This window comes from Canis lupus, chromosome 16 (assembly GCF_003254725.2).
Source record: "Canis lupus dingo isolate Sandy chromosome 16, ASM325472v2, whole genome shotgun sequence".
Lineage (NCBI taxonomy): Eukaryota > Metazoa > Chordata > Mammalia > Carnivora > Canidae > Canis > Canis lupus.
The window spans coordinates 2164149-2176548 of record NC_064258.1 but is presented as its reverse complement, the minus strand read 5'-3'; the positions used below and the strand labels follow the sequence as shown (position 1 = coordinate 2176548).

The following is a 12400-nucleotide window of genomic DNA, read 5'->3' as shown; positions in this document are numbered from 1 at the left end:
AAACCCAGAAATGTGTTGTCTCATGATTCTGGAAGGCCAGACGTCTGAAATCAAGGGGTCAGTGCGGTTGGTTCTTTCCTGGGAACTCAGAGGGGGCATCTGTTCTGTCCTAGCTTCTGCGGGACAGTCCTTGGTGGACCTTGGTCTTCACGTGGCCTTCTCCCTGCATGTGTCTCTGTCTCTCCTCTTCTTGTAAGGACACCAGTCATTGGACGAGGGCCACCCTAATCACCCTAATGAAATGTGACCTCATCTGAACTTCAGGACATCTGCAAAGACCCTGTTTCCAAATAAGGTCCCCTTCACACCACATCTTCCATTTTGGGTGGGGGGCACACCTCAGCCCACAACAGGGTCCTTACAGGTCTTTGCTCTGGGGGCTAGCGTCGTCTGATCACTCACATCTGCTGCGGGGTTGAGGTCTGGGGGATGTTCATGGTCTGCCATTTTCTTCCAGCACCCAGGATGTGTGCAGGCTGTGGGGCCAGAGCTGCCTCAGCCTCATCCAGCAGACAAAGAGTGGCTTTCCCACCCCAAGGATGCCTTAGTGCTCACATGCCAAATCGAATACAAACAAAGGCTGCTTGCAGGAAGCTTGAAAGTCACCCACCCTGTCTATACCTGGGCACGCAGGATCCACCCCACTCCAGCCCCAAGTTTCAACCTTTAAGGGGAAGCCAAGGACACACATACATGTGTTTCCTCAGGGCCTTTGTAGTTACTGTTCTTTCTGCCTGGAATTATTTTCTCTTGATAAGTGCAAGACTTCCTTAAATTCATTCAGAGCCCGAATGTCACCTCAGCAGTGGCCTTCCAGGGCTGTCTTACTCAAAATAATATCTCCCCCCTCACACGCTTTATGCCTTTTGCAGCTTTAATTTTCTTAGTGAAATTGCATTTCAGAGCACTAGCTTTTCCCTGAGGAATGGAATGATGTTTTTTTTTTCTTATTGCTAAACTCGATTTTGAGCTCACCCTATAGAAGTAGCTCTTTCATCTTTCTCTTATTCACGCATTAAGTCATGCATCAATTAATATTACGTTCCATCATATTGTCAGAAAATACAATATTATAGGAGATTAAATTACAGTCCCTGAAGGTAGAAACCGTTTCTTTTTTGGTGCTGAATTCCTACCACCTAGCTTATGGTAGCTATTCAATAAATCCTGCATGAATGAATGAATGAATGAATGAACGAACAAATGAGTCCATGGGAAAGTTGATCTCTATAAGATTTTCATCTCAACCTTGAAGATGAAGAGCACACTTTTTCCGTGGACTCTTGCTCAAGACCAAACATTGAGAAGTAGTTGTACAGATGGTAGATAGCATCGTAGCCAAAGCAATGTCGTCTTTTGACGAAGAGGACTTTGATTTTTAGAATGGTTCACAAATATTAAAATACCAGAGAAGATAAAGATGATTTCCAGGTGGGAATGAACATCAGATGGCTTGTGACTTGTCGTTGCCCCTGCAGAAAGGCAGCCATGCTACGAGGTAGCATAGTTCTCACTCCACCTTTATAAACAGGCAAATGACCAAAAAGGAAGGTGGTCGCAGACCCTTATTCAAAAATGAAAAATCCAGGGTGCTCTCCATAGCATGATAAAACTGTTCCCCACCAAGCCCCAAGCCATCAAGAAAAGTCACCAGATATGTTCTTTAGGGACCCAGACATCCATGAGGCTCAGTAGCCACACTTCCCAGGGCTCACAGTATTTTTGGAGACACCTGAAAATGTTTTGGTTTCTTTTAAAATCAGAAAAAAAAAATTAACTTAGAGGTAGAACAAAATGTCTTAATATACTCATAAATTCATCTTAAACCAACAAAGTCCCCAAATACCTCAATTGGCTTTGTTTTAATAGAGGAAGGGACCCTTGGAGGCAAAAATGCTGAGGCCTCAGGAGAAGCGTAAAGTGACCCTGCTGTTGGGTCCCCCGTATGTCAGAAAGCACTCAGACACCCTGAAATGTGTTCATGACAAAAGAATTAAGGCCTCAGTTTAAAAAAAGAAAAAAAAAATCTTCTCCATGCAGATTCATTCTCCAGGACGCCTCGATTCACAATCACTTATCTGAGAAGAGAGATTAACGCAATTGCCCCATAAAATATTTTAAGCCCTCACCTTCTCTGAAACAAAGCACACAGAGAGACAGCAAGAGGACCCGAGGAGCAGTACTGAGAAGATGCATTTTCTTAAAGGTGCTGCAGCCGCTATAATTTGCACCTTCAGAAGTGGAGACAGGAGTGGTTGACACATACCAGCAGCTAGGAGAGTAGAGATAATAATAGGACTAGCAAGCGTGCCCAGCTGCGAAAATAAGCATTCAGCTAACACAGAGCTGAAAATGAAGCCCCCCGCCCAAGCTAACATTGTGGAAAAAGCGTCCTCTGTCCTTTGTTAAAAGGAAAACGAAAATCAACAGGCCCCCCTGAGCCCCACCTAAGCCATAGAGGTCGCTTGATTTAGGTGAATTAGAGACGGACTCATTTTACTCTTCTTATCTTCTGTATTTTGAACAGTTGAGAGCAGAGCCATGGGGAGTAACAGGCCTTCGTGAGAGAAGAGATCTTGGGTGACAGTGGCCTGTGTGATATTAGGGTAGGAAGCATAGTTTCAAGAGTGGTTGGCTGCTGTGCACGCCCTTGTTTATCACTGCCTTGTCCAGAATGCTCTGTCCCAAACTGAGCACCTCTCTGGGCTTCTTCTGACCACAAGAGGCGACGGTCTCAGAAACCACCTTCTGCATCTTCGCATCTAGATTCCATCCTTTCCTCCACTCAACTGCCTGTCCCTGTTAACTCCTAAGTTATTTGTAACTAAAATACCTTAGTCCTGGTTGGGTGGGGATGGAACCAGGGAGGAAGGAGGTGTGTGCTGCCCTTGAGCGTACCCCATACAACTTGATAGTGAAGGTGATGGGCGGGGGGAGTAGGTGTTGATTCTAACTCTAGTAATGGGGTATTTGTCTTTGCTGTACTTTTCTTGTTAGATCCAGGCTATCATTTCATCCTCTCAAGCCCCTTCGGCTCATGACCCTGTGATCTCATGGAGGACCACCCTTTCCACTAAATGTCCCATGAAGTCCGTATCTAAATTAATAAAATGTCAGCCCCATGAAATCATACCAATCAAACTATGAAAATTCACCTCTGAAGCCAATTTCTACCCATTGATCAAATTCCACCCACTGTTCATCTTGTTATAAATCTACCTTTAAAATACTCTTACTTTCATGAGCCTACACATACCTGTCTTGACCCTGGAAATATCATGAGAGACTATAAAATGCTTGGCTGAAAGGTAGGTAGTCTTGTCAGTGTTCCCCAACCTGGTAGGCCATTACTCCAATCTGGAAATAAAGGCATTGCTTTCAGGGGTAAAACAGACAAGAAGGTATTGGGGGAGAAGCACACCTCTGTGTCCACGGGCCTCCCAATCCACACCTGACCTCCACTCCCAGGGCCGATCCTGTTCTAACATTCAGACTCCTGTGATGACCCACCCCATCATCTGGTTCAGCCTCCACGCATCCATTAGGCTTTGTCATCATCGTCATTGTCGTCGTCGTCGTCTTTTAAGATTTTATTTATTTATTTGATTGAGATAGAAAACGAGCAGAGGGAGGGGCAGAGGGAGGAAGGAGAAAGAGAGAATCTCCCAAACAGACTCCCTGCTGAGCGCCAAGCTCCATACAGGGCTCTATCCCAGGACCCCACCCCCCACCCCCCTACTCACCCCCAAGATCATGACCTGAGCTGAAACCAAGAGTCAGATGCTCAATGGACTGAGCCAGCCAGGCGCCCCAGGCTTTGTCTTCTGAACGTCATCTCCTATGTCAGGGTCCCAAGATTTGAATTAATTCTTTCTTTCTTTCTTCCTTTTTTTCTTTCTTAATTTTAGAGATTTTATTTATTTATTCATGAGACACACAGAGAGAGAGGCAGAGACACAGGCAGAGGGAGAAGCAGGCTCCCTGCAGGGAGCCCAATACAGGACTGGATCCCAGGCCCCTGGATCATGACCTGAGCCAAATGCAGATGCTCAACCACTGAGCCACCCAGGCGTCCCTTTGAATTCTTTCTTATGCTAATTATGCAACCTGGAGAGCCAGTGGAGGGAACCCCACCCCCACCAGTACACTTTCTGGCAGCAGCTCTCTCTTTCTATGTGTGCATGACAGGTCTAATTGCCCTGGGAAAACCATTGCCTTCCACCCCTACCTTGGTGTCCATTTTCTAATGCTCTAATGGTCAGGCTTTCATGCAATCTTAGCCCTCAAAGGATTTTTTTTCCTCTAGGGTAAAACAGCTTTAGATGCCCCCTGGGGTAGGAATTACCATACAAGCAAGAACAAAGGAATATTTTACTGAACCCTTCTATTTGACATAGTCGGAAAAGACAAAAACTTGTTAACACACTTTCCTAGCCTGCACTTCTGCTGTTTGTGACATAGGTTAAGTCAGCACCCTTCCCTCCTCCTTTCCCATTGCCCCAAATTCCCCCACTCCCCCGGGAGTTAGCTTCACATGACCCTGGGCTAGTCTTGGCTGGAATGCTCTTCAATAGTCTAGAGAAGCGTTAAGGAAAATTTAAAAGCTAAAACTTATTCTCCTTATGGTGTTGGCTACAGTGTAATAGGGCTTTCCAAAACCTTAAGAAAAAAAAAAAGTTTTATCAGAAGTAGAGCACACACAGAAGAAATTATTTTTCAGTTTGGTAATTTTGTATGTAGGATTCTATTTCTGCTGCTAGCGAGTTAAAATGCAAAAGCCAAAGTGGAATAAAACCCAATAAGAGGCAGGCCTGTTCATCTCCAACTTGTGGGAAAGCACATTAGTGTTCTGTCCTTCAGTAGCAAATAGCTAGGACGTGTAGCTTATATTTACTAAGATTTTGAGAGGTAAAAATCAGACCTGCATTTCTAGGGAAGTAAACCCAACTCTGTGGTTTGACTGACAGATACGTCTCGTTTTCTGAAAGGTCTTGTTACTTTTCAGCAAAGCCTCTTATGCTTAGCCTGAAAAATCATGCTGTACAGCAGGGCACAGGCTCCAGGAAAGGGGCACCAGGCTTTCCATCTCCTATCTGACAACTTGAAATATTCAGGAGAAAATGGAAAATGTATCTTTCAGATGTGCGTGTTCTGGGTGATGCCAAATGTCTGGTGTCTTGGAAACAGCTCAGAGATTGGCTCTTCCCTTTGTATTATTGTAATCACGACTGAGTTCTACTACCCAGCAAGTTTGTAGTTCCCAGTCTGGATTTTTAAGATAGGGAATAACAATTTCAACCTATCTATATCTATCTATTCCCCAAAAGTTCAGGGACTGTATTAAGTTTATACAAATAAAAAATGTGATATTTTGCAAAATAGTGTAGGCTAGCATCTTCACATGGAGACATTTCTTTTTATTATTCTTTCGGGCGGGGGGGGATCCCATCTTGTTTTATTAATCCTTAGAAAAAGATTTGCAGTGTAGGAGGAGAAGACCCTGCTTTCCCAGCGGATCGCCTCTTTGTAACCGAGTTAGCATTTGTCACAGGTCAAGAGCTGTTTAAATTACACCTGCGCAGTTTAGTCCCGCCTTCCTCCGTAGGAGAGAAAAGCATATCATAAATACAATGAGATTTCATTAGTGTCTTTCTCCCAGGGATTAATAAAGTGTCATAGCACATAATTCTATACATCAGTTATGTATATGGATTTCATTCTAGTGGAGCATCCTTCAAAAGGCAGCTGGTCAGGAAGACATTCCTTTTTTTTTTTTTTTTTTTTTTTTTTTTTTTTTTTTTTTTTTTTTTAGACATTCCTGATCAAAGAATTTAGCCTGTGAGAGCAGAGAGCTGACACTGACCCTGGATGCGTGCATGTCAGGGCCCTGCCTAATGTTTATCATGGATCGTGTTAGAATGGAAGAATGAGGTTTATGTGGTTTTATGTGGCTTTTTGAGATGAATGCTCTTGGCTCTTTTGTTGCCTTTTTCTCCCCCTTTTTCGACTTTCTTTTGGTTATGGTTATTTCCTGCTTATTTATTCCACTGGCCCACTCAGGCTGCCATCCAGACAACTAGAGCCAAATGGGAAGATCGTACCCGACGTAATTAACCTATGTCAAGCTGTCCTGTCAGGTGAGAACCCCATGCTCAGCCCCAACCCTGAGAGTCGCAGTTTAGGGCAGCTGCCAGCCCCAGGGGAGCCCGGGGTGTGTCGTTTGGACTCCTAACCAATTGCATTTCAGTCTGATAGTCTCAGAATTATTTAAAACCTCACGCAGGCAGTGATTTCAAACCCACTTCCTATTTATTCCGTTTGGTCCCATATAACCACTGCTTCAATCTTGAGGCTGGTGAGGGTTTATATAGTACCAGATACTAAACATTAATAGATGACTGTTGAGGTAAGAACAAAACAACTGTATTTTCAGTGAGATAGATTTCCAGGTAATAGTACTTCCAGAAATACATACATATATAAATGTAAAGTCTATTCATATATAAAGACATATATATACATAAATAATAATATATTGTTAATAAGATATAAATATAAAATGTATATAAAAATATAAAGCTGGGGGCACCAAGGGGCCCCGTCCATTGAGCATCTGCCTTCAGCTCAGGTCACAATCCCAGGATCCTGGGATCCAGCCTGCATCTTGTTCCTTACTCAGCCCAGACTCTGCTTCTCCTTCTCCCTCTGCCCCCCTCCCTGCCTTGTGTTCTCTCTCTCTTGCTCTCTCTCCCTCTTTCAAGTTAACAAATAAAATCTTAATAAATAAGTAAATGGATTGATTAATTTAATAATTAAATAATAAATTAATAAATTGAATAATAAAATCATGTACAAATAAAATCTGTATATATATATACAGATATATATATATATGTATTGCATTTAAATATGCTACTTTCCCTTCCTCTCTGAAAGCCACATTCCACACCTATTGAAGCTGATAAACTCTGGCCCACAGTGAACTCTGCTGTACCTGAATCTCTACAGTGTTCATTCTCCTCCCACACAACCAAAGTGTGGATGACAGACTGTCTCACATGCAGCACAGTTGTGGTCGTGCATGCAGCCCCCAGCTGATCACTTCGGGCAAGAGGCTATTTTAGACATTTGGAGGAACACAAAGATAAGTGACATGGAGTCTCTTCTCTCAAGGAAACTGTAAATCTAACAGAGGCACAAATTCAGGTTTCGGGTCCATCCAGGCAGGGAGAGAGCACACCTGAGCCAGGGAGTTAGAGCAGGGAGCAGAATCTGGGAGGAAGGCCTCTGAAGCCCTCTTTTTGAAGGACTGGGGACCTCTGATGTTCTAAGGTGGTGGATAATTGTAGGAACTAAGCGTGAACAGAGAAAGACAATGGGATTCCATGTGAGTGGAACAGAGGTGTCTCGGGCCGAAAATTAAGGGTTTTAGAGGAGCACCAAGCTTCTCCCCCACAATATTCCCCAAAGAACAGTAATTTGAGAGCCAACGGGGCATCGGGTCTTTGCCTTTTCTGTTTACATTTTTCCCATTTCTGGTTACCTCTTTTATGCTATTGAGTTAACATTGTTCTCGAAATAGACTCACCATTTTCACTTAAATGAATGTGTGTTCAAATGGGAGCACGTTATAAGGAAATCTTGAAATACCAGTAGCACTTGCTGGTGAAAAAAACGCGCCATGGAAATATTGGGAAATCCAGTGGTGACATCTGCTGGAGCAGGTCTGAGGGCGGTTATTAAAAAGCTAAACTGGCAAGTGTCAGAGTGGTAAAAAAGATGGTCCAGTCCCACACTGAGCCAACATTGACACCCTCTTTTTTTGAAGGATTAAATGAGAATGAGAAGAAAGGAACTTCCTCTCAACCTGTGATCACATGCTATTTAATGTCCAGCCCGAGAATGACCTAAGGCTACCCCCAGTGCCACCAGTGGGAATATTCCCTGGAAGCAGAGGGAGGGAATGGAGGGGACAGTGCCCTGGAGCCAGGTGCACCTGAGTCTCTGCAGAGCAAAGATGAGCTTGTGGGCTGGACCCCTGTCCTACCATCTCCATCCATCCTACAGATTCTTTTTTTTTTTTTTAATTGGAGTTCAATTTGCCTAATTCTACAGATTCTTAAAAGGTAACTCCCCAGCCCCTAACACAGTGACAGGCACACAGCGAGCCTTATCAAAAGTCTTAAATTGGGTCCCACTGACATTCTAAGATCTTTTGTCTCTTTCATAGAAAGTAAAGGATTGAGTTTACAGGGATATTTCAGAATATCCCATCCCCTGCCCTGCAAAGGAACAGTGATAGGAATTTCTAAAACGTATAAAATAAAACAAAAAAAATCAGCTGATGGCTAGATCCCATGGGATGCACAAGAAGAATATATGGATGAGTTTAAATAGTCTCTAAATGAGAAATCTCTGTGGGGGTGTCGGCATCTGGCTGTCCAGCCACTGAGGCAGTGCTCATGCAAGTGTACAGGGACCCGGCACGGATCCAAGGTTGGTGGGGCCGGGGGTTGCTTGTGTGGGGTACCCCCTCTCCTCTCAATTCTCACAGCACTCCTGCTGGGCACTTGGTATTCAGCAGCCCAAGAGCAAGAGCCAGAAAGCTCCCTAATGTATTGCAAATATAATTGCTGCCTCCTCCTTAAAAGAATCAGCAGTGTGCATTTCATTGCAAAGTGTCACCTGAAATCGTGTCATTTTAAGTGGGCTATTTGCTATAACCCACGGCATCATGAAGGTAAGACATTAAAGTGCTAATTACAGCTTGAGAATTTAATTTCAGAAGTGATTGTACCGCCTTTCTAAAATTTGCATTCTTCAAGCAGGCCTCCCCAACACGACGCCTTGGCCAAGACGTCTCCGTGCAGAGAGCAGTTTCTTACAGTAAATTGTGCTGTGGTATTTGATTTCGGTGTGAGACCCGTTCAATCAATTTTACAGATTAACATAATTTACCTGTAATGAGCTCAAAACACTAAAGCGATAGCTTTACTATCATGTGTTAGATGTTCCTAAGAAGGACGGATTTATATTCCAGACAAGCCGTTGACAGGACTCGCTGGTGCTTTAACTGATGTTGACAAAGCTTTGACATCAGTGTGTGGCTTTTTTCTTTTTTTAACATTTTTTACTGGCCAAGTCACTAATGAAACCTGGTCTTAAAGCAGTCTCTGATAGCCACTGAAAGCTTTTTTTGACATTTTTAGAGCGCGTGACTAGAAATGCCAAAATCCAAGTGAATCTAAAAACAACATAATATAGTCTGTTTTTTCAGAGAAGAATTAAGAATAAAACATTTGGCTTCTCTGTTTTTTTACATGAAGGGTTCATTCATTAGCAAAGCCTTGACTTCTCTATGCCTCAGTTTTTTCATCTGTGAAGTGGGGATCTAACGTACCACATAACGAGTACTAAACACAGTACCTCGCCCATGTAGAAGCTTTTCATGCTATTATCCCATGGCCCAGAGTTGGAACCACCTGGACCTGAAGAATCGGGAGCATCTATTGCAATCTCCAGCCCCACCCCAGGGGAATGGGTCTCAGCTGACATCAAGTGGATTTGGAGCTCCATCTGGATATGGAAATGTTGGTTCTGCTCTCCTGGGCATCAGAACTCACTACTGTGACCCAGTCACCTTTCAAGAAAAGAACAAGAGTTGAAACACTAGGGATTTTCCCCCATGTAGAGAAAAAAAAGGTGGGGAGAAAGCTAAAGAAGAAAGTGAGCAGAGTGCAGGAGCCCCTAAGAGGCAAAAGCACCAGCAGTTCATCCGCAGGGCTGGTGCTTGCAGCCCAGCTCCCAGCCTCGCCCACCCAGCTGACATTTCTCTTTTTTTTTTTTTAAGATTTTATTTATTTATTCATGAGAGACAAAAAGAGACAGACACAGGCAGAGGGAGAAGCAGGCTCACTATGGGGAGCCTGATGCAGAACTCGATCCCAGGACCCCGGGATCACGCCCTGAGCTGAAGGCAGATGCTCAACCTCTGAGCCACCTAGGCGTCCCCAGCTGACATTTCTACCAGTGCTCACAGCCCCTTCCAGCCGAGCCTGAGAGCCTCTGCTCCTTCCCCCCATCGGGGGGTCCCTGATCCGCATCTGAACCCCCTTCCTGGGGCCTGCCTCTAGCCATCTGCCTTGTGTCTGTCATCTCAGAGGGAGATATTCAGAAGGGGACACTTCTTTAAGAAACGGGGACCCCACGTTAAACTGGAGCCCTCAGACAGATATGGCTTTGAATCTGTTCATTTTCTGCGTGTGATAGGGAAGCTTGCCTTATGGAAAGGTCGGAAAGCTATGTTAGGGACCCTGTGAAATGAGCTGGAGTCAGAAGTTCCCTACCCAAATCTCTAGCAGAGGCAACAAAACCAGAACTGACTCACTACAGATTGTATCACAGCTTCGCAAAGGGCAGGGGATGCTGGTGACAGACAAGGCACTTACCCCCATCCACGGCCTAACCCTGCCGCAGCCCTATGGCCACAAGGGTGCTTGTCTTAGCCCAGGGAGTCTGCAGGGGCCTGGGGGGGCTCATGGGACCACTTGCACAGAGCAGGTGCTGTGCCGTCACTAGAATTCTCTTTCTAACACAGTTTGCATCACAGTCTTCTGCAGCTTCAACATCTTTGAGCTTCCAACTTAACTACAAACATCATAAGGTGGCATTCAAGGCTCTTCCCAATCTGGCCCTGAGCTCTGACCCCATCAGACTCCCACCGGTCCCAGAACTGAACTCATAACAAACTCAACCTGGAGTTCTCTTTCTTTTTATTCTCAAAGCCTAGTTCTACAAGATAGAAGTGTTGGTGAAGATGGAGAGAAATTGCTGAGAGTGTAGAAGGGTGCAACCACTATAGAAAACAGTGTGGAAGTTCCCCCCCAAAAATTAAAATTAGAATCACCATGGACCCAACAGTCTTACTCCCGGGTGTGTATATACCCAAAAGAATTAAAATCAGGTTCTCGAAGAGACATCTGCGCTCCATGTTCCTTGCAGCATTATTCATCCATAGCAAAAATTTGAACACAAGCCTAAATGTTCATATACACAGCGGAGTATTATTCAGCCTTTAAAAGAAGGGAATCCAGGGGCATCTGGGTGGCTCAGCGGTTGAACGTCTGCCTTCGGCTCAGGGTGTGACCCCAGGGTCCTGGGATCGAGTCCCACATCAGGCTCCCCTCAGGGACCCTGCTTCTCCCTCTGCCCATGTCTCTGCCTCTCTCTCTGTGTCTCTCTTGAATAAATAAATAAAACCTTTAAGAAAAAAAAAAAAGAAAAGGGAATCCTGCCATTTGCTCCAACAGGGATGAACTTGGAGGACATTGTGCTAAGTGAAATAAGCCAGATGCAGAAGAACAAACTACATAGTCCCACTTATATCAGGAATCGAAACTAGTCAAACTCCCAGAAGCAGAGAGTAGAATGCTGGCTGCCAGGGGCTGCAGGGTATGGGGCAAAGGACACACTGTTTTCACTTTTCCAAGAGGAGTTAACAACATTATACGTCCTACTTAAAAATGCCTTAGGAGGATAGATTTTATGTTAAAAGTTCTTAACCACAAAACAAGACAAAACCCAAAACCACCCTCGTTCTAGCAATACTTCCCCTAAAGTGCTCTCCAGAACCCCAAGCAAACTTGCCTCCCGGATCTACCGTAGACTTTGATAATTTTGCCAAATACATGCTTTGTTTCTCAGCTCAGAAAATCACGGTGCCAGAGGCTCTGGCGTCAGCCTGGCCAGCCCCACCAGCCAAGGAGTCTAAAGCATAAGCCTCAGTTTTCCCGTACATTCCCTAGGGATGATGATGCTCCCTTTTCCATACGGTTGTTCTGGGTATGAAGTGTCTAATTTGTAGAAAACATCTAGCATTTGTTTAAAGCATCTAATTTTAAAGATTCAGTACCTGTTAACTCTTGGTCTCGTACAGCGTTTGTTCAGTTGGAGTACTTAGTTGTTTGGTTTTGTTGTTTTGGGTTTTTTTTACTTTTTTACTTTTTTTTTTTTTTTTTTTACTTAGTTGTTTGCGTGCTTGTTTCCCCAGCTATGTTGTGAGCTACTCAGGGTAAAATTCTGTATTTATCTCTGTCTTCCTGCTACTGCTGCCAGGCACTGAATCCATGCAATGAATTGAATTGAATTGAATTGAATTGAATTGAATTGAATTGAACTGAAGTCCCACCAGATGGCAGTAGCTGCCAGCCCCGGAATTCTTCCTTCGTGAGCCCTACTCCAAGGCTGGGCAGGCTAAAAAGAACTCCCCATTTATGGATGAGAAGCAGCAGATTGAGCTGAAGAGGCTCCCAGTTTCCTACCACCAAACAGCCACTTGTTCTGGTGCCTTGACCACAGATGTTAGCCTGGTAGGAATTTGGGACAGCCAGGAGCCGAGGTC

General features: G+C 44.3%; 1 protein-coding gene across 4 annotated transcripts in view; it reads left to right on the top strand.

Moving 5' to 3' along the window:
• Positions 1-12400, top strand: part of CNTNAP2 (contactin associated protein 2) — a 1981926-nt gene that overhangs the window by 1932408 nt on the left and 37118 nt on the right. The gene's annotated exons all lie outside the window — the stretch shown is intronic.